Raw genomic sequence first — 17500 nt, forward strand, 5'->3', positions numbered from 1 at the left:
ACTACCTGTGCTAAAAAGTGATGGGAACAGTGTTTATAATTTCTTCTACTTTTTCAGTGACACAAAGTTCAAGCTGCTTATCTAATTGGTGAAAATGCAATGTCTGTTTATCAGACTCATTTTGACTATATATGTTGTAGCAAGAGATTGTTTCTCGCTTACGGCCATACCAGCCTGGGTACGCCCGATCTCGTCTGATCTCGGAAGCTAAGCAGGGTCGGGCCTGGTTAGTACTTGGATGGGAGACCGCCTGGGAATACCAGGTGCTGTAAGCATTTTGTCCACGAGGGTGTGCCCCTGCACTATTTCATCAGCAACACTGCCTTGTAGTAAGCATTTAATGGTGAATTGACTAAATGCAGCTTCCTGCCTTTTTAATAGGATCAAATTTCCTTGTGTTTTCAATTAGCATCTGCCTTGTATTTATAAGACAAACAAGAATATTGTTGCTGAATGCAGCTTGTGTGTGCTTTGTGCTCCTTTGCCCTGTTCAAATGATGAAAGGAAATAAAGTTTGTATTTTATCCAACTACCTGTGCTAAAAAGTGATGGGAACAGTGTTTGTAATTTCTTCTACTTTTTCAGTGACACAAAGTTCAAGCTGCTTATCTAATTGGTGAAAATGCAATGTCTGTTTATCACACTCACTTTGACTATATATGTTGTAGCAAGAGTTTGTTTCTCGCTTACGGCCATACCAGCCTGGGTACGCCCGATCTCGTCTGATCTCGGAAGCTAAGCAGGGTCGGGCCTGGTTAGTACTTGGATGGGAGACCGCCTGGGAATACCAGGTGCTGTAAGCATTTTGTCCACGAGGGGTGCTCTTGCACTATTTCATCAGCAACACTGCCTTGTATTAAGCATTTAATGATGAATTGACTAAATATCTGTTTTATCAGACTCACTTTGACTATATATGTTGTAGCAAGAGATTGTTTCTCGCTTACGGCCATACCAGCATGGGTACGCCCGATCTCGTCTGATCTCGGAAGCTAAGCAGGGTCGGGCCTGGTTAGTACTTGGATGGGAGACCGCCTGGGAATACCAGGTGCTGTAAGCATTTTGTCCACGAGGGGGTGCTCTTGCACTATTTCATCAGCAACACTGCCTTGTATTAAGCATTTAATGATGAATTGACTAAATATCTGTTTTATCAGACTCACTTTGACTATATATGTTGTAGCAAGAGATTGTTTCTCGCATACGGCCATACCAGCCTGGGTACGCCCGATCTCGTCTGATTTCGGAAGCGAAGCAGGGTCGGGCCTGGTTAGTACTTGGATGGGAATACCAGGTGCTGTAAGCATTTTGTCCACGAGGGTGTGCCCCTGCACTATTTCATCAGCAACACTGCCTTGTAGTAAGCATTTAATGATGAATTGACTAAATGCAGCTTCCTGCCTTTTTAATAGGATCAAATTTCCTTGTGTTTTCAATTAGCATCTGCCTTGTATTTATAAGACAAACAAGAATATTGTTGCTGAATGCAGCTTGTGTGTGCTTTGTGCTCCTTTGCCCTGTTCAAATGATGAAAGGAAATAAAGTTAGTATTTTATCCAACTACCTGTGCTAAAAAGTGATGGGAACAGTGTTTGTAATTTCTTCTACTTTTTCAGTGACACAAAGTTCAAGCTGCTTATCTAATTGGTGAAAATGCAATGTCTGTTTATCACACTCACTTTGACTATATATGTTGTAGCAAGAGATTGTTTCTTGCTTACGGCCATACCAGCCTGGGTACGCCCGATCTCATCTGATCTCGGAAGCGAAGCAGGGTCGGGCCTGGTTAGTACTTGGATGGGAGACCGCCTGGGAATACCAGGTGCTGTAAGCATTTTGTCCACGAGGGTGTGCCCCTGCACTATTTCATCAGCAACACTGCCTTGTAGTAAGCATTTAATGATGAATTGACTAAATGCAGCTTCCTGCCTTTTTAATAGGATCAAATTTCCTTGTGTTTTCAATTAGCATCTGCCTTGTATTTATAAGACAAACAAGAATATTGTTGCTGAATGCAGCTTGTGTGTGCTTTGTGCTCCTTTGCCCTGTTCAAATGATGAAAGGAAATAAAGTTTGTATTTTATCCAACTACCTGTGCTAAAAAGTGATGGGAACAGTGTTTATAATTTCTTCTACTTTTTCAGTGACACAAAGTTCAAGCTGCTTATCTAATTGGTGAAAATGCAATGTCTGTTTATCAGACTCATTTTGACTATATATGTTGTAGCAAGAGATTATTTCTCGCTTACGGCCATACCAGCCTGGGTACGCCCGATCTCGTCTGATCTCGGAAGCTAAGCAGGGTCGGGCCTGGTTAGTACTTGGATGGGAGACCGCCTGGGAATACCAGGTGCTGTAAGCATTTTGTCCACGAGGGTGTGCCCCTGCACTATTTCATCAGCAACACTGCCTTGTAGTAAGCATTTAATGGTGAATTGACTAAATGCAGCTTCCTGCCTTTTTAATAGGATCAAATTTCCTTGTGTTTTCAATTAGCATCTGCCTTGTATTTATAAGACAAACAAGAATATTGTTGCTGAATGCAGCTTGTGTGTGCTTTGTGCTCCTTTGCCCTGTTCAAATGATGAAAGGAAATAAAGTTTGTATTTTATCCAACTACCTGTGCTAAAAAGTGATGGGAACAGTGTTTGTAATTTCTTCTACTTTTTCAGTGACACAAAGTTCAAGCTGCTTATCTAATTGGTGAAAATGCAATGTCTGTTTATCACACTCACTTTGACTATATATGTTGTAGCAAGAGATTGTTTCTCCCATACGGCCATACCAGCCTGGGTACGCCCGATCTCGTCTGATTTTGGAAGCGAAGCAGGGTCGGGCCTGGTTAGTACTTGGCTGGGAGACCGCCTGGGAATACCAGGTGCTGTAAGCATTTTGTCCACGAGGGTGTGCCCCTGCACTATTTCATCAGCAACACTGCCTTGTAGTAAGCATTTAATGATGAATTGACTAAATGCAGCTTCCTGCCTTTTTAATAGGATCAAATTTCCTTGTGTTTTCAATTAGCATCTGCCTTGTATTTATAAGACAAACAAGAATATTGTTGCTGAATGCAGCTTGTGTGTGCTTTGTGCTCCTTTGCCCTGTTCAAATGATGAAAGGAAATAAAGTTTGTATTTTATCCAACTACCTGTGCTAAAAAGTGATGGGAACAGTGTTTGTAATTTCTTCTACTTTTTCAGTGACACAAAGTTCAAGCTGCTTATCTAATTGGTGAAAATGCAATGTCTGTTTATCACACTCACTTTGACTATATATGTTGTAGCAAGAGACTGTTTCTCGCATACGGCCATACCAGCCTGGGTACGCCCGATCTCGTCTGATTTCGGAAGCGAAGCAGGGTCGGGCCTGGTTAGTACTTGGATGGGAATACCAGGTGCTGTAAGCATTTTGTCCACGAGGGTGTGCCCCTGCACTATTTCATCAGCAACACTGCCTTGTAGTAAGCATTTAATGATGAATTGACTAAATGCAGCTTCCTGCCTTTTTAATAGGATCAAATTTCCTTGTGTTTTCAATTAGCATCTGCCTTGTATTTATAAGACAAACAAGAATATTGTTGCTGAATGCAGCTTGTGTGTGCTTTGTGCTCCTTTGCCCTGTTCAAATGATGAAAGGAAATAAAGTTTGTATTTTATCCAACTACCTGTGCTAAAAAGTGATGGGAACAGTGTTTGTAATTTCTTCTACTTTTTCAGTGACACAAAGTTCAAGCTGCTTATCTAATTGGTGAAAATGCAATGTCTGTTTATCACACTCACTTTGACTATATATGTTGTAGCAAGAGATTGTTTCTCGCTTACGGCCATACCAGCCTGGGTACGCCCGATCTCGTCTGATCTCGGAAGCGAAGCAGGGTCGGGCCTGGTTAGTACTTGGATGGGAGACCGCCTGGGAATACCAGGTGCTGTAAGCATTTTGTCCACGAGGGTGTGCCCCTGCACTATTTCATCAGCAACACTGCCTTGTAGTAAGCATTTAATGATGAATTGACTAAATGCAGCTTCCTGCCTTTTTAATAGGATCAAATTTCCTTGTGTTTTCAATTAGCATCTGCCTTGTATTTATAAGACAAACAAGAATATTGTTGCTGAATGCAGCTTGTGTGTGCTTTGTGCTCCTTTGCCCTGTTCAAATGATGAAAGGAAATAAAGTTTGTATTTTATCCAACTACCTGTGCTAAAAAGTGATGGGAACAGTGTTTGTAATTTCTTCTACTTTTTCAGTGACACAAAGTTCAAGCTGCTTATCTAATTGGTGAAAATGCAATGTCTGTTTATCACACTCACTTTGACTATATATGTTGTAGCAAGAGATTGTTTCTCGCTTACGGCCATACCAGCCTGGGTACGCCCGATCTCGTCTGATCTCGGAAGCGAAGCAGGGTCGGGCCTGGTTAGTACTTGGATGGGAGACCGCCTGGGAATACCAGGTGCTGTAAGCATTTTGTCCACGAGGGTGTGCCCCTGCACTATTTCATCAGCAACACTGCCTTGTAGTAAGCATTTAATGATGAATTGACTAAATGCAGCTTCCTGCCTTTTTAATAGGATCAAATTTCCTTGTGTTTTCAATTAGCATCTGCCTTGTATTTATAAGACAAACAAGAATATTGTTGCTGAATGCAGCTTGTGTGTGCTTTGTGCTCCTTTGCCCTGTTCAAATGATGAAAGGAAATAAAGTTTGTATTTTATCCAACTACCTGTGCTAAAAAGTGATGGGAACAGTGTTTGTAATTTCTTCTACTTTTTCAGTGACACAAAGTTCAAGCTGCTTATCTAATTGGTGAAAATGCAATGTCTGTTTATCACACTCACTTTGACTATATATGTTGTAGCAAGAGATTGTTTCTCGCTTACGGCCATACCAGCCTGGGTACGCCCGATCTCGTCTGATCTCGGAAGCGAAGCAGGGTCGGGCCTGGTTAGTACTTGGATGGGAGACCGCCTGGGAATACCAGGTGCTGTAAGCATTTTGTCCACGAGGGTGTGCCCCTGCACTATTTCATCAGCAACACTGCCTTGTAGTAAGCATTTAATGATGAATTGACTAAATGCAGCTTCCTGCCTTTTTAATAGGATCAAATTTCCTTGTGTTTTCAATTAGCATCTGCCTTGTATTTATAAGACAAACAAGAATATTGTTGCTGAATGCAGCTTGTGTGTGCTTTGTGCTCCTTTGCCCTGTTCAAATGATGAAAGGAAATAAAGTTTGTATTTTATCCAACTACCTGTGCTAAAAAGTGATGGGAACAGTGTTTGTAATTTCTTCTACTTTTTCAGTGACACAAAGTTCAAGCTGCTTATCTAATTGGTGAAAATGCAATGTCTGTTTATCACACTCACTTTGACTATATATGTTGTAGCAAGAGATTGTTTCTCGCTTACGGCCATACCAGCCTGGGTACGCCCGATCTCGTCTGATCTCGGAAGCGAAGCAGGGTCGGGCCTGGTTAGTACTTGGATGGGAGACCGCCTGGGAATACCAGGTGCTGTAAGCATTTTGTCCACGAGGGGGTGCTCTTGCACTATTTCATCAGCAACACTGCCTTGTATTAAGCATTTAATGATGAATTGACTAAATATCTGTTTTATCAGACTCACTTTGACTATATATGTTGTAGCAAGAGATTGTTTCTCGCTTACGGCCATACCATCCTGGGTACGCCCGATCTCGTCTGATCTCGGAAGCTAAGCAGGGTCGGGCCTGGTTAGTACTTGGATGGGAGACCGCCTGGGAATACCAGGTGCTGTAAGCATTTTGTCCACGAGGGGGTGCTCTTGCACTATTTCATCAGCAACACTGCCTTGTATTAAGCATTTAATGATGAATTGACTAAATATCTGTTTTATCAGACTCACTTTGACTATATATGTTGTAGCAAGAGATTGTTTCTCGCTTACGGCCATACCATCCTGGGTACGCCCGATCTCGTCTGATCTCGGAAGCTAAGCAGGGTCGGGCCTGGTTAGTACTTGGATGGGAGACCGCCTGGGAATACCAGGTGCTGTAAGCATTTTGTCCACGAGGGGGTGCTCTTGCACTATTTCATCAGCAACACTGCCTTGTATTAAGCATTTAATGATGAATTGACTAAATATCTGTTTTATCAGACTCACTTTGACTATATATGTTGTAGCAAGAGATTGCTTCTCGCTTACGGCCATATCAGCCTGGGTACGCCCGATCTCGTCTGATCTCGGAAGCTAAGCAGGGTCTGGCCTGGTTAGTACTTGGATGGGAGACCGCCTGGGAATACCAGGTGCTGTAAGCATTTTGTCCACGAGGGTGTGCCCCTGCACTATTTCATCAGCAACACTGCCTTGTAGTAAGCATTTAATGATGAATTGACTAAATGCAGCTTCCTGCCTTTTTAATAGGATCAAATTTCCTTGTGTTTTCAATTAGCATCTGCCTTGTATTTATAAGACAAACAAGAATATTGTTGATGAATGCAGCTTGTGTGTGCTTTGTGCTCCTTTGCCCTGTTCAAATGATGAAAGGAAATAAAGTTTGTATTTTATCCAACTACCTGTGCTAAAAAGTGATGGGAACAGTGTTTGTAATTTCTTCTACTTTTTCAGTGACACAAAGTTCAAGCTGCTTATCTAATTGGTGAAAATGCAATGTCTGTTTATCACACTCACTTTGACTATATATGTTGTAGCAAGAGATTGTTTCTCGCTTACGGCCATACCAGCCTGGGTACGCCCGATCTCGTCTGATCTCGGAAGCTAAGCAGGGTCGGGCCTGGTTAGTACTTGGATGGGAGACCGCCTGGGAATACCAGGTGCTGTAAGCATTTTGTCCACGAGGGTGTGCCCCTGCACTATTTCATCAGCAACACTGCCTTGTAGTAAGCATTTAATGATGAATTGACTAAATGCAGCTTCCTGCCTTTTTAATAGGATCAAATTTCCTTGTGTTTTCAATTAGCATCTGCCTTGTATTTATAAGACAAACAAGAATATTGTTGCTGAATGCAGCTTGTGTGTGCTTTGTGCTCCTTTGCCCTGTTCAAATGATGAAAGGAAATAAAGTTTGTATTTTATCCAACTACCTGTGCTAAAAAGTGATGGGAACAGTGTTTGTAATTTCTTCTACTTTTTCAGTGACACAAAGTTCAAGCTGCTTATCTAATTGGTGAAAATGCAATGTCTGTTTATCACACTCACTTTGACTATATATGTTGTAGCAAGAGATTGTTTCTCGCTTACGGCCATACCAGCCTGGGTACGCCCGATCTCGTCTGATCTCGGAAGCGAAGCAGGGTCGGGCCTGGTTAGTACTTGGATGGGAGACCGCCTGGGAATACCAGGTGCTGTAAGCATTTTGTCCACGAGGGTGTGCCCCTGCACTATTTCATCAGCAACACTGCCTTGTAGTAAGCATTTAATGATGAATTGACTAAATGCAGCTTCCTGCCTTTTTAATAGGATCAAATTTCCTTGTGTTTTCAATTAGCATCTGCCTTGTATTTATAAGACAAACAAGAATATTGTTGCTGAATGCAGCTTGTGTGTGCTTTGTGCTCCTTTGCCCTGTTCAAATGATGAAAGGAAATAAAGTTTGTATTTTATCCAACTACCTGTGCTAAAAAGTGATGGGAACAGTGTTTGTAATTTCTTCTACTTTTTCAGTGACACAAAGTTCAAGCTGCTTATCTAATTGGTGAAAATGCAATGTCTGTTTATCACACTCACTTTGACTATATATGTTGTAGCAAGAGATTGTTTCTCGCTTACGGCCATACCAGCCTGGGTACGCCCGATCTCGTCTGATCTCGGAAGCGAAGCAGGGTCGGGCCTTGTTAGTACTTGGATGGGAGACCGCCTGGGAATACCAGGTGCTGTAAGCATTTTGTCCACGAGGGTGTGCCCCTGCACTATTTCATCAGCAACACTGCCTTGTAGTAAGCATTTAATGATGAATTGACTAAATGCAGCTTCCTGCCTTTTTAATAGGATCAAATTTCCTTGTGTTTTCAATTAGCATCTGCCTTGTATTTATAAGACAAACAAGAATATTGTTGCTGAATGCAGCTTGTGTGTGCTTTGTGCTCCTTTGCCCTGTTCAAATGATGAAAGGAAATAAAGTTTGTATTTTATCCAACTACCTGTGCTAAAAAGTGATGGGAACAGTGTTTGTAATTTCTTCTACTTTTTCAGTGACACAAAGTTCAAGCTGCTTATCTAATTGGTGAAAATGCAATGTCTGTTTATCACACTCACTTTGACTATATATGTTGTAGCAAGAGATTGTTTCTCGCTTACGGCCATACCAGCCTGGGTACGCCCGATCTCGTCTGATCTCGGAAGCGAAGCAGGGTCGGGCCTTGTTAGTACTTGGATGGGAGACCGCCTGGGAATACCAGGTGCTGTAAGCATTTTGTCCACGAGGGTGTGCCCCTGCACTATTTCATCAGCAACACTGCCTTGTAGTAAGCATTTAATGATGAATTGACTAAATGCAGCTTCCTGCCTTTTTAATAGGATCAAATTTCCTTGTGTTTTCAATTAGCATCTGCCTTGTATTTATAAGACAAACAAGAATATTGTTGCTGAATGCAGCTTGTGTGTGCTTTGTGCTCCTTTGCCCTGTTCAAATGATGAAAGGAAATAAAGTTTGTATTTTATCCAACTACCTGTGCTAAAAAGTGATGGGAACAGTGTTTATAATTTCTTCTACTTTTTCAGTGACACAAAGTTCAAGCTGCTTATCTAATTGGTGAAAATGCAATGTCTGTTTATCACACTCACTTTGACTATATATGTTGTAGCAAGAGATTGTTTCTCGCTTACGGCCATACCAGCCTGGGTACGCCCGATCTCGTCTGATCTCGGAAGCTAAGCAGGGTCTGGCCTGGTTAGTACTTGGATGGGAGACCGCCTGGGAATACCAGGTGCTGTAAGCATTTTGTCCACGAGGGTGTGCCCCTGCACTATTTCATCAGCAACACTGCCTTGTAGTAAGCATTTAATGATGAATTGACTAAATGCAGCTTCCTGCCTTTTTAATAGGATCAAATTTCCTTGTGTTTTCAATTAGCATCTGCCTTGTATTTATAAGACAAACAAGAATATTGTTGATGAATGCAGCTTGTGTGTGCTTTGTGCTCCTTTGCCCTGTTCAAATGATGAAAGGAAATAAAGTTTGTATTTTATCCAACTACCTGTGCTAAAAAGTGATGGGAACAGTGTTTGTAATTTCTTCTACTTTTTCAGTGACACAAAGTTCAAGCTGCTTATCTAATTGGTGAAAATGCAATGTCTGTTTATCACACTCACTTTGACTATATATGTTGTAGCAAGAGATTGTTTCTCGCTTACGGCCATACCAGCCTGGGTACGCCCGATCTCGTCTGATCTCGGAAGCTAAGCAGGGTCGGGCCTGGTTAGTACTTGGATGGGAGACCGCCTGGGAATACCAGGTGCTGTAAGCATTTTGTCCACGAGGGTGTGCCCCTGCACTATTTCATCAGCAACACTGCCTTGTAGTAAGCATTTAATGATGAATTGACTAAATGCAGCTTCCTGCCTTTTTAATAGGATCAAATTTCCTTGTGTTTTCAATTAGCATCTGCCTTGTATTTATAAGACAAACAAGAATATTGTTGCTGAATGCAGCTTGTGTGTGCTTTGTGCTCCTTTGCCCTGTTCAAATGATGAAAGGAAATAAAGTTTGTATTTTATCCAACTACCTGTGCTAAAAAGTGATGGGAACAGTGTTTGTAATTTCTTCTACTTTTTCAGTGACACAAAGTTCAAGCTGCTTATCTAATTGGTGAAAATGCAATGTCTGTTTATCACACTCACTTTGACTATATATGTTGTAGCAAGAGAATGTTTCTCGCTTACGGCCATACCAGCCTGGGTACGCCCGATCTCGTCTGATCTCGGAAGCGAAGCAGGGTCGGGCCTGGTTAGTACTTGGATGGGAGACCGCCTGGGAATACCAGGTGCTGTAAGCATTTTGTCCACGAGGGTGTGCCCCTGCACTATTTCATCAGCAACACTGCCTTGTAGTAAGCATTTAATGATGAATTGACTAAATGCAGCTTCCTGCCTTTTTAATAGGATCAAATTTCCTTGTGTTTTCAATTAGAAATCTGCCTTGTATTTATAAGACAAACAAGAATATTGTTGCTGAATGCAGCTTGTGTGTGCTTTGTGCTCCTTTGCCCTGTTCAAATGATGAAAGGAAATAAAGTTTGTATTTTATCCAACTACCTGTGCTAAAAAGTGATGGGAACAGTGTTTATAATTTCTTCTACTTTTTCAGTGACACAAAGTTCAAGCTGCTTATCTAATTGGTGAAAATGCAATGTCTGTTTATCAGACTCATTTTGACTATATATGTTGTAGCAAGAGATTGTTTCTCGCTTACGGCCATACCAGCCTGGGTACGCCCGATCTCGTCTGATCTCGGAAGCTAAGCAGGGTCGGGCCTGGTTAGTACTTGGATGGGAGACCGCCTGGGAATACCAGGTGCTGTAAGCATTTTGTCCACGAGGGTGTGCCCCTGCACTATTTCATCAGCAACACTGCCTTGTAGTAAGCATTTAATGATGAATTGACTAAATGCAGCTTCCTGCCTTTTTAATAGGATCAAATTTCCTTGTGTTTTCAATTAGCATCTGCCTTGTATTTATAAGACAAACAAGAATATTGTTGCTGAATGCAGCTTGTGTGTGCTTTGTGCTCCTTTGCCCTGTTCAAATGATGAAAGGAAATAAAGTTTGTATTTTATCCAACTACCTGTGCTAAAAAGTGATGGGAACAGTGTTTGTAATTTCTTCTACTTTTTCAGTGACACAAAGTTCAAGCTGCTTATCTAATTGGTGAAAATCCAATGTCTGTTTATCACACTCACTTTGACTATATATGTTGTAGCAAGAGATTGTTTCTCGCTTACGGCCATACCAGCCTGGGTACGCCCGATCTCGTCTGATCTCGGAAGCGAAGCAGGGTCGGGCCTTGTTAGTACTTGGATGGGAGACCGCCTGGGAATACCAGGTGCTGTAAGCATTTTGTCCACGAGGGTGTGCCCCTGCACTATTTCATCAGCAACACTGCCTTGTAGTAAGCATTTAATGATGAATTGACTAAATGCAGCTTCCTGCCTTTTTAATAGGATCAAATTTCCTTGTGTTTTCAATTAGCATCTGCCTTGTATTTATAAGACAAACAAGAATATTGTTGCTGAATGCAGCTTGTGTGTGCTTTGTGCTCCTTTGCCCTGTTCAAATGATGAAAGGAAATAAAGTTTGTATTTTATCCAACTACCTGTGCTAAAAAGTGATGGGAACAGTGTTTGTAATTTCTTCTACTTTTTCAGTGACACAAAGTTCAAGCTGCTTATCTAATTGGTGAAAATGCAATGTCTGTTTATCACACTCACTTTGACTATATATGTTGTAGCAAGAGATTGTTTCTCGCTTACGGCCATACCAGCCTGGGTACGCCCGATCTCGTCTGATCTCGGAAGCGAAGCAGGGTCGGGCCTTGTTAGTACTTGGATGGGAGACCGCCTGGGAATACCAGGTGCTGTAAGCATTTTGTCCACGAGGGTGTGCCCCTGCACTATTTCATCAGCAACACTGCCTTGTAGTAAGCATTTAATGATGAATTGACTAAATGCAGCTTCCTGCCTTTTTAATAGGATCAAATTTCCTTGTGTTTTCAATTAGCATCTGCCTTGTATTTATAAGACAAACAAGAATATTGTTGCTGAATGCAGCTTGTGTGTGCTTTGTGCTCCTTTGCCCTGTTCAAATGATGAAAGGAAATAAAGTTTGTATTTTATCCAACTACCTGTGCTAAAAAGTGATGGGAACAGTGTTTATAATTTCTTCTACTTTTTCAGTGACACAAAGTTCAAGCTGCTTATCTAATTGGTGAAAATGCAATGTCTGTTTATCAACTCACTTTGACTATATATGTTGTAGCAAGAGATTGTTTCTCGCTTACGGCCATACCAGCCTGGGTACGCCCGATCTCGTCTGATCTCGGAAGCGAAGCAGGGTCGGGCCTGGTTAGTACTTGGATGGGAGACCGCCTGGGAATACCAGGTGCTGTAAGCATTTTGTCCACGAGGGTGTGCCCCTGCACTATTTCATCAGCAACACTGCCTTGTAGTAAGCATTTAATGATGAATTGACTAAATGCAGCTTCCTGCCTTTTTAATAGGATCAAATTTCCTTGTGTTTTCAATTAGCAACTGCCTTGTATTTATAAGACAAACAAGAATATTGTTGCTGAATGCAGCTTGTGTGTGCTTTGTGCTCCTTTGCCCTGTTCAAATGATGAAAGGAAATAAAGTTTGTATTTTATCCAACTACCTGTGCTAAAAAGTGATGGGAACAGTGTTTATAATTTCTTCTACTTTTTCAGTGACACAAAGTTCAAGCTGCTTATCTAATTGGTGAAAATGCAATGTCTGTTTATAAGACTCATTTTGACTATATATGTTGTAGCAAGAGATTGTTTCTCGCTTACGGCCATACCAGCCTGGGTACGCCCGATCTCGTCTGATCTCGGAAGCTAAGCAGGGTCGGGCCTGGTTAGTACTTGGATGGGAGACCGCCTGGGAATACCAGGTGCTGTAAGCATTTTGTCCACGAGGGGGTGCTCTTGCACTATTTCATCAGCAACACTGCATTGTATTAAGCATTTAATGATGAATTGACTAAATATCTGTTTTATCAGACTCACTTTGACTATATATGTTGTAGCAAGAGATTGTTTCTCGCTTACGGCCATACCAGCCTGGGTACGCCCGATCTCGTCTGATCTCGGAAGCGAAGCAGGGTCGGGCCTGGTTAGTACTTGGATGGGAGACCGCCTGGGAATACCAGGTGCTGTAAGCATTTTGTCCACGAGGGTGTGCCCCTGCACTATTTCATCAGCAACACTGCCTTGTAGTAAGCATTTAATGATGAATTGACTAAATGCAGCTTCCTGCCTTTTTAATAGGATCAAATTTCCTTGTGTTTTCAATTAGCATCTGCCTTGTATTTATAAGACAAACAAGAATATTGTTGCTGAATGCAGCTTGTGTGTGCTTTGTGCTCCTTTGCCCTGTTCAAATGATGAAAGGAAATAAAGTTTGTATTTTATCCAACTACCTGTGCTAAAAAGTGATGGGAACAGTGTTTATAATTTCTTCTACTTTTTCAGTGACACAAAGTTCAAGCTGCTTATCTAATTGGTGAAAATGCAATGTCTGTTTATAAGACTCATTTTGACTATATATGTTGTAGCAAGAGATTGTTTCTCGCTTACGGCCATACCAGCCTGGGTACGCCCGATCTCGTCTGATCTCGGAAGCTAAGCAGGGTCGGGCCTGGTTAGTACTTGGATGGGAGACCGCCTGGGAATACCAGGTGCTGTAAGCATTTTGTCCACGAGGGGGTGCTCTTGCACTATTTCATCAGCAACACTGCCTTGTATTAAGCATTTAATGATGAATTGACTAAATATCTGTTTTATCAGACTCACTTTGACTATATATGTTGTAGCAAGAGATTGTTTCTCGCTTACGGCCATACCAGCCTGGGTACGCCCGATCTCGTCTGATCTCGGAAGCTAAGCAGGGTCGGGCCTGGTTAGTACTTGGATGGGAGACCGCCTGGGAATACCAGGTGCTGTAAGCATTTTGTCCACGAGGGTGTGCCCCTGCACTATTTCATCAGCAACACTGCCTTGTAGTAAGCATTTAATGATGAATTGACTAAATGCAGCTTCCTGCCTTTTTAATAGGATCAAATTTCCTTGTGTTTTCAATTAGCATCTGCCTTGTATTTATAAGACAAACAAGAATATTGTTGCTGAATGCAGCTTGTGTGTGCTTTGTGCTCCTTTGCCCTGTTCAAATGATGAAAGGAAATAAAGTTTGTATTTTATCCAACTACCTGTGCTAAAAAGTGATGGGAACAGTGTTTGTAATTTCTTCTACTTTTTCAGTGACACAAAGTTCAAGCTGCTTATCTAATTGGTGAAAATGCAATGTCTGTTTATCACACTCACTTTGACTATATATGTTGTAGCAAGAGATTGTTTCTCGCTTACGGCCATACCAGCCTGGGTACGCCCGATCTCGTCTGATCTCGGAAGCGAAGCAGGGTCGGGCCTTGTTAGTACTTGGATGGGAGACCGCCTGGGAATACCAGGTGCTGTAAGCATTTTGTCCACGAGGGTGTGCCCCTGCACTATTTCATCAGCAACACTGCCTTGTAGTAAGCATTTAATGATGAATTGACTAAATGCAGCTTCCTGCCTTTTTAATAGGATCAAATTTCCTTGTGTTTTCAATTAGCATCTGCCTTGTATTTATAAGACAAACAAGAATATTGTTGCTGAATGCAGCTTGTGTGTGCTTTGTGCTCCTTTGCCCTGTTCAAATGATGAAAGGAAATAAAGTTTGTATTTTATCCAACTACCTGTGCTAAAAAGTGATGGGAACAGTGTTTATAATTTCTTCTACTTTTTCAGTGACACAAAGTTCAAGCTGCTTATCTAATTGGTGAAAATGCAATGTCTGTTTATCACACTCACTTTGACTATATATGTTGTAGCAAGAGATTGTTTCTCGCTTACGGCCATACCAGCCTGGGTACGCCCGATCTCGTCTGATCTCGGAAGCGAAGCAGGGTCGGGCCTGGTTAGTACTTGGATGGGAGACCGCCTGGGAATACCAGGTGCTGTAAGCATTTTGTCCACGAGGGTGTGCCCCTGCACTATTTCATCAGCAACACTGCCTTGTAGTAAGCATTTAATGATGAATTGACTAAATGCAGCTTCCTGCCTTTTTAATAGGATCAAATTTCCTTGTGTTTTCAATTAGCATCTGCCTTGTATTTATAAGACAAACAAGAATATTGTTGCTGAATGCAGCTTGTGTGTGCTTTGTGCTCCTTTGCCCTGTTCAAATGATGAAAGGAAATAAAGTTTGTATTTTATCCAACTACCTGTGCTAAAAAGTGATGGGAACAGTGTTTATAATTTCTTCTACTTTTTCAGTGACACAAAGTTCAAGCTGCTTATCTAATTGGTGAAAATGCAATGTCTGTTTATAAGACTCATTTTGACTATATATGTTGTAGCAAGAGATTGTTTCTCGCTTACGGCCATACCATCCTGGGTACGCCCGATCTCGTCTGATCTCGGAAGCTAAGCAGGGTCGGGCCTGGTTAGTACTTGGATGGGAGACCGCCTGGGAATACCAGGTGCTGTAAGCATTTTGTCCACGAGGGGGTGCTCTTGCACTATTTCATCAGCAACACTGCCTTGTATTAAGCATTTAATGATGAATTGACTAAATGTCTGTTTTATCAGACTCACTTTGACTATATATGTTGTAGCAAGAGATTGTTTCTCGCTTACGGCCATACCATCCTGGGTACGCCCGATCTCGTCTGATCTCGGAAGCTAAGCAGGGTCGGGCCTGGTTAGTACTTGGATGGGAGACCGCCTGGGAATACCAGGTGCTGTAAGCATTTTGTCCACGAGGGTGTGCCCCTGCACTATTTCATCAGCAACACTGCCTTGTAGTAAGCATTTAATGATGAATTGACTAAATGCAGCTTCCTGCCTTTTTAATAGGATCAAATTTCCTTGTGTTTTCAATTAGCATCTGCCTTGTATTTATAAGACAAACAAGAATATTGTTGCTGAATGCAGCTTGTGTGTGCTTTGTGCTCCTTTGCCCTGTTCAAATGATGAAAGGAAATAAAGTTTGTATTTTATCCAACTACCTGTGCTAAAAAGTGATGGGAACAGTGTTTGTAATTTCTTCTACTTTTTCAGTGACACAAAGTTCAAGCTGCTTATCTAATTGGTGAAAATGCAATGTCTGTTTATCACACTCACTTTGACTATATATGTTGTAGCAAGAGATTGTTTCTCGCTTACGGCCATACCAGCCTGGGTACGCCCGATCTCGTCTGATCTCGGAAGCGAAGCAGGGTCGGGCCTTGTTAGTACTTGGATGGGAGACCGCCTGGGAATACCAGGTGCTGTAAGCATTTTGTCCACGAGGGTGTGCCCCTGCACTATTTCATCAGCAACACTGCCTTGTAGTAAGCATTTAATGATGAATTGACTAAATGCAGCTTCCTGCCTTTTTAATAGGATCAAATTTCCTTGTGTTTTCAATTAGCATCTGCCTTGTATTTATAAGACAAACAAGAATATTGTTGCTGAATGCAGCTTGTGTGTGCTTTGTGCTCCTTTGCCCTGTTCAAATGATGAAAGGAAATAAAGTTTGTATTTTATCCAACTACCTGTGCTAAAAAGTGATGGGAACAGTGTTTATAATTTCTTCTACTTTTTCAGTGACACAAAGTTCAAGCTGCTTATCTAATTGGTGAAAATGCAATGTCTGTTTATCACACTCACTTTGACTATATATGTTGTAGCAAGAAATTGTTTCTCGCTTACGGCCATACCAGCCTGGGTACGCCCGATCTCGTCTGATCTCGGAAGCGAAGCAGGGTCGGGCCTGGTTAGTACTTGGATGGGAGACCGCCTGGGAATACCAGGTGCTGTAAGCATTTTGTCCACGAGGGTGTGCCCCTGCACTATTTCATCAGCAACACTGCCTTGTAGTAAGCATTTAATGATGAATTGACTAAATGCAGCTTCCTGCCTTTTTAATAGGATCAAATTTCCTTGTGTTTTCAATTAGCATCTGCCTTGTATTTATAAGACAAACAAGAATATTGTTGCTGAATGCAGCTTGTGTGTGCTTTGTGCTCCTTTGCCCTGTTCAAATGATGAAAGGAAATAAAGTTTGTATTTTATCCAACTACCTGTGCTAAAAAGTGATGGGAACAGTGTTTATAATTTCTTCTACTTTTTCAGTGACACAAAGTTCAAGCTGCTTATCTAATTGGTGAAAATGCAATGTCTGTTTATCAGACTCACTTTGACTATGTATGTTGTAGCAAGAGATTGTTTCTCGCTTACGGCCATACCAGCCTGGGTACGCCCGATCTCGTCTGATCTCGGAAGCGAAGCAGGGTCGGGCCTGGTTAGTACTTGGATGGGAGACCGCCTGGGAATACCAGGTGCTGTAAGCATTTTGTCCACGAGGGTGTGCCCCTGCACTATTTCATCAGCAACACTGCCTTGTAGTAAGCATTTAATGATGAATTGACTAAATGCAGCTTCCTGCCTTTTTAATAGGATCAAATTTCCTTGTGTTTTCAATTAGCATCTGCCTTGTATTTATAAGACAAACAAGAATATTGTTGCTGAATGCAGCTTGTGTGTGCTTTGTGCTCCTTTGCCCTGTTCAAATGATGAAAGGAAATAAAGTTTGTATTTTATCCAACTACCTGTGCTAAAAAGTGATGGGAACAGTGTTTATAATTTCTTCTACTTTTTCAGTGACACAAAGTTCAAGCTGCTTATCTAATTGGTGAAAATGCAATGTCTGTTTATAAGACTCATTTTGACTATATATGTTGTAGCAAGAGATT

The 17500-nt window shown here is 41.7% G+C and overlaps 34 non-coding genes and 3 pseudogenes across 34 annotated transcripts; all 37 read left to right on the top strand.

Moving 5' to 3' along the window:
* Positions 1-156: 156 nt before the first annotated feature.
* On the top strand, positions 157-275 carry LOC145854377 (5S ribosomal RNA). The gene has a single exon (XR_014375262.1). It is a non-coding gene; the product is annotated as a 5S ribosomal RNA (ribosomal RNA).
* Positions 276-684: 409 nt separating this feature from the next.
* LOC145854378 (5S ribosomal RNA) lies at positions 685-803 on the top strand. Its single transcript, XR_014375263.1, has one exon. It is a non-coding gene; the product is annotated as a 5S ribosomal RNA (ribosomal RNA).
* A 138-nt stretch (positions 804-941) lies between these two features.
* Positions 942-1060, top strand: LOC145884663 (5S ribosomal RNA). The gene has a single exon (XR_014396242.1). It is a non-coding gene; the product is annotated as a 5S ribosomal RNA (ribosomal RNA).
* A 139-nt stretch (positions 1061-1199) lies between these two features.
* On the top strand, positions 1200-1306 carry LOC145853616 (uncharacterized; annotated as a pseudogene).
* Positions 1307-1715: 409 nt separating this feature from the next.
* On the top strand, positions 1716-1834 carry LOC145881625 (5S ribosomal RNA). Its single transcript, XR_014393197.1, has one exon. It is a non-coding gene; the product is annotated as a 5S ribosomal RNA (ribosomal RNA).
* Positions 1835-2243: 409 nt separating this feature from the next.
* Positions 2244-2362, top strand: LOC145854379 (5S ribosomal RNA). The gene has a single exon (XR_014375264.1). It is a non-coding gene; the product is annotated as a 5S ribosomal RNA (ribosomal RNA).
* Positions 2363-2771: 409 nt separating this feature from the next.
* On the top strand, positions 2772-2890 carry LOC145853235 (uncharacterized; annotated as a pseudogene).
* Positions 2891-3299: 409 nt separating this feature from the next.
* LOC145853617 (uncharacterized) lies at positions 3300-3406 on the top strand (annotated as a pseudogene).
* A 409-nt stretch (positions 3407-3815) lies between these two features.
* LOC145882545 (5S ribosomal RNA) lies at positions 3816-3934 on the top strand. Its single transcript, XR_014394113.1, has one exon. It is a non-coding gene; the product is annotated as a 5S ribosomal RNA (ribosomal RNA).
* A 409-nt stretch (positions 3935-4343) lies between these two features.
* LOC145882546 (5S ribosomal RNA) lies at positions 4344-4462 on the top strand. The gene has a single exon (XR_014394114.1). It is a non-coding gene; the product is annotated as a 5S ribosomal RNA (ribosomal RNA).
* Positions 4463-4871: 409 nt separating this feature from the next.
* On the top strand, positions 4872-4990 carry LOC145882548 (5S ribosomal RNA). The gene has a single exon (XR_014394116.1). It is a non-coding gene; the product is annotated as a 5S ribosomal RNA (ribosomal RNA).
* A 409-nt stretch (positions 4991-5399) lies between these two features.
* On the top strand, positions 5400-5518 carry LOC145882549 (5S ribosomal RNA). Its single transcript, XR_014394117.1, has one exon. It is a non-coding gene; the product is annotated as a 5S ribosomal RNA (ribosomal RNA).
* Positions 5519-5657: 139 nt separating this feature from the next.
* On the top strand, positions 5658-5776 carry LOC145854081 (5S ribosomal RNA). The gene has a single exon (XR_014374966.1). It is a non-coding gene; the product is annotated as a 5S ribosomal RNA (ribosomal RNA).
* A 139-nt stretch (positions 5777-5915) lies between these two features.
* Positions 5916-6034, top strand: LOC145854092 (5S ribosomal RNA). The gene has a single exon (XR_014374977.1). It is a non-coding gene; the product is annotated as a 5S ribosomal RNA (ribosomal RNA).
* A 139-nt stretch (positions 6035-6173) lies between these two features.
* Positions 6174-6292, top strand: LOC145851033 (5S ribosomal RNA). The gene has a single exon (XR_014372882.1). It is a non-coding gene; the product is annotated as a 5S ribosomal RNA (ribosomal RNA).
* Positions 6293-6701: 409 nt separating this feature from the next.
* LOC145854381 (5S ribosomal RNA) lies at positions 6702-6820 on the top strand. Its single transcript, XR_014375266.1, has one exon. It is a non-coding gene; the product is annotated as a 5S ribosomal RNA (ribosomal RNA).
* Positions 6821-7229: 409 nt separating this feature from the next.
* LOC145882550 (5S ribosomal RNA) lies at positions 7230-7348 on the top strand. Its single transcript, XR_014394118.1, has one exon. It is a non-coding gene; the product is annotated as a 5S ribosomal RNA (ribosomal RNA).
* Positions 7349-7757: 409 nt separating this feature from the next.
* LOC145850641 (5S ribosomal RNA) lies at positions 7758-7876 on the top strand. Its single transcript, XR_014372489.1, has one exon. It is a non-coding gene; the product is annotated as a 5S ribosomal RNA (ribosomal RNA).
* A 409-nt stretch (positions 7877-8285) lies between these two features.
* LOC145850642 (5S ribosomal RNA) lies at positions 8286-8404 on the top strand. Its single transcript, XR_014372490.1, has one exon. It is a non-coding gene; the product is annotated as a 5S ribosomal RNA (ribosomal RNA).
* A 409-nt stretch (positions 8405-8813) lies between these two features.
* On the top strand, positions 8814-8932 carry LOC145886199 (5S ribosomal RNA). The gene has a single exon (XR_014397783.1). It is a non-coding gene; the product is annotated as a 5S ribosomal RNA (ribosomal RNA).
* Positions 8933-9341: 409 nt separating this feature from the next.
* Positions 9342-9460, top strand: LOC145854382 (5S ribosomal RNA). Its single transcript, XR_014375267.1, has one exon. It is a non-coding gene; the product is annotated as a 5S ribosomal RNA (ribosomal RNA).
* Positions 9461-9869: 409 nt separating this feature from the next.
* LOC145882551 (5S ribosomal RNA) lies at positions 9870-9988 on the top strand. The gene has a single exon (XR_014394119.1). It is a non-coding gene; the product is annotated as a 5S ribosomal RNA (ribosomal RNA).
* A 410-nt stretch (positions 9989-10398) lies between these two features.
* LOC145854383 (5S ribosomal RNA) lies at positions 10399-10517 on the top strand. Its single transcript, XR_014375268.1, has one exon. It is a non-coding gene; the product is annotated as a 5S ribosomal RNA (ribosomal RNA).
* Positions 10518-10926: 409 nt separating this feature from the next.
* LOC145850643 (5S ribosomal RNA) lies at positions 10927-11045 on the top strand. Its single transcript, XR_014372491.1, has one exon. It is a non-coding gene; the product is annotated as a 5S ribosomal RNA (ribosomal RNA).
* Positions 11046-11454: 409 nt separating this feature from the next.
* Positions 11455-11573, top strand: LOC145850644 (5S ribosomal RNA). Its single transcript, XR_014372492.1, has one exon. It is a non-coding gene; the product is annotated as a 5S ribosomal RNA (ribosomal RNA).
* A 408-nt stretch (positions 11574-11981) lies between these two features.
* LOC145882552 (5S ribosomal RNA) lies at positions 11982-12100 on the top strand. Its single transcript, XR_014394120.1, has one exon. It is a non-coding gene; the product is annotated as a 5S ribosomal RNA (ribosomal RNA).
* A 409-nt stretch (positions 12101-12509) lies between these two features.
* On the top strand, positions 12510-12628 carry LOC145854384 (5S ribosomal RNA). The gene has a single exon (XR_014375269.1). It is a non-coding gene; the product is annotated as a 5S ribosomal RNA (ribosomal RNA).
* Positions 12629-12767: 139 nt separating this feature from the next.
* LOC145882553 (5S ribosomal RNA) lies at positions 12768-12886 on the top strand. Its single transcript, XR_014394121.1, has one exon. It is a non-coding gene; the product is annotated as a 5S ribosomal RNA (ribosomal RNA).
* Positions 12887-13295: 409 nt separating this feature from the next.
* Positions 13296-13414, top strand: LOC145854385 (5S ribosomal RNA). Its single transcript, XR_014375270.1, has one exon. It is a non-coding gene; the product is annotated as a 5S ribosomal RNA (ribosomal RNA).
* Positions 13415-13553: 139 nt separating this feature from the next.
* On the top strand, positions 13554-13672 carry LOC145854386 (5S ribosomal RNA). The gene has a single exon (XR_014375271.1). It is a non-coding gene; the product is annotated as a 5S ribosomal RNA (ribosomal RNA).
* Positions 13673-14081: 409 nt separating this feature from the next.
* On the top strand, positions 14082-14200 carry LOC145850645 (5S ribosomal RNA). The gene has a single exon (XR_014372493.1). It is a non-coding gene; the product is annotated as a 5S ribosomal RNA (ribosomal RNA).
* A 409-nt stretch (positions 14201-14609) lies between these two features.
* On the top strand, positions 14610-14728 carry LOC145882554 (5S ribosomal RNA). The gene has a single exon (XR_014394122.1). It is a non-coding gene; the product is annotated as a 5S ribosomal RNA (ribosomal RNA).
* A 409-nt stretch (positions 14729-15137) lies between these two features.
* Positions 15138-15256, top strand: LOC145854103 (5S ribosomal RNA). The gene has a single exon (XR_014374988.1). It is a non-coding gene; the product is annotated as a 5S ribosomal RNA (ribosomal RNA).
* A 139-nt stretch (positions 15257-15395) lies between these two features.
* On the top strand, positions 15396-15514 carry LOC145854114 (5S ribosomal RNA). The gene has a single exon (XR_014374999.1). It is a non-coding gene; the product is annotated as a 5S ribosomal RNA (ribosomal RNA).
* A 409-nt stretch (positions 15515-15923) lies between these two features.
* LOC145850646 (5S ribosomal RNA) lies at positions 15924-16042 on the top strand. Its single transcript, XR_014372494.1, has one exon. It is a non-coding gene; the product is annotated as a 5S ribosomal RNA (ribosomal RNA).
* Positions 16043-16451: 409 nt separating this feature from the next.
* On the top strand, positions 16452-16570 carry LOC145882555 (5S ribosomal RNA). Its single transcript, XR_014394123.1, has one exon. It is a non-coding gene; the product is annotated as a 5S ribosomal RNA (ribosomal RNA).
* Positions 16571-16979: 409 nt separating this feature from the next.
* LOC145882556 (5S ribosomal RNA) lies at positions 16980-17098 on the top strand. The gene has a single exon (XR_014394124.1). It is a non-coding gene; the product is annotated as a 5S ribosomal RNA (ribosomal RNA).
* Positions 17099-17500: the final 402 nt, after the last annotated feature.

Source organism: Salmo salar, chromosome 08 (assembly GCF_965601325.2).
Source record: "Salmo salar chromosome 08, fSalSal1, whole genome shotgun sequence".
Lineage (NCBI taxonomy): Eukaryota > Metazoa > Chordata > Actinopteri > Salmoniformes > Salmonidae > Salmo > Salmo salar.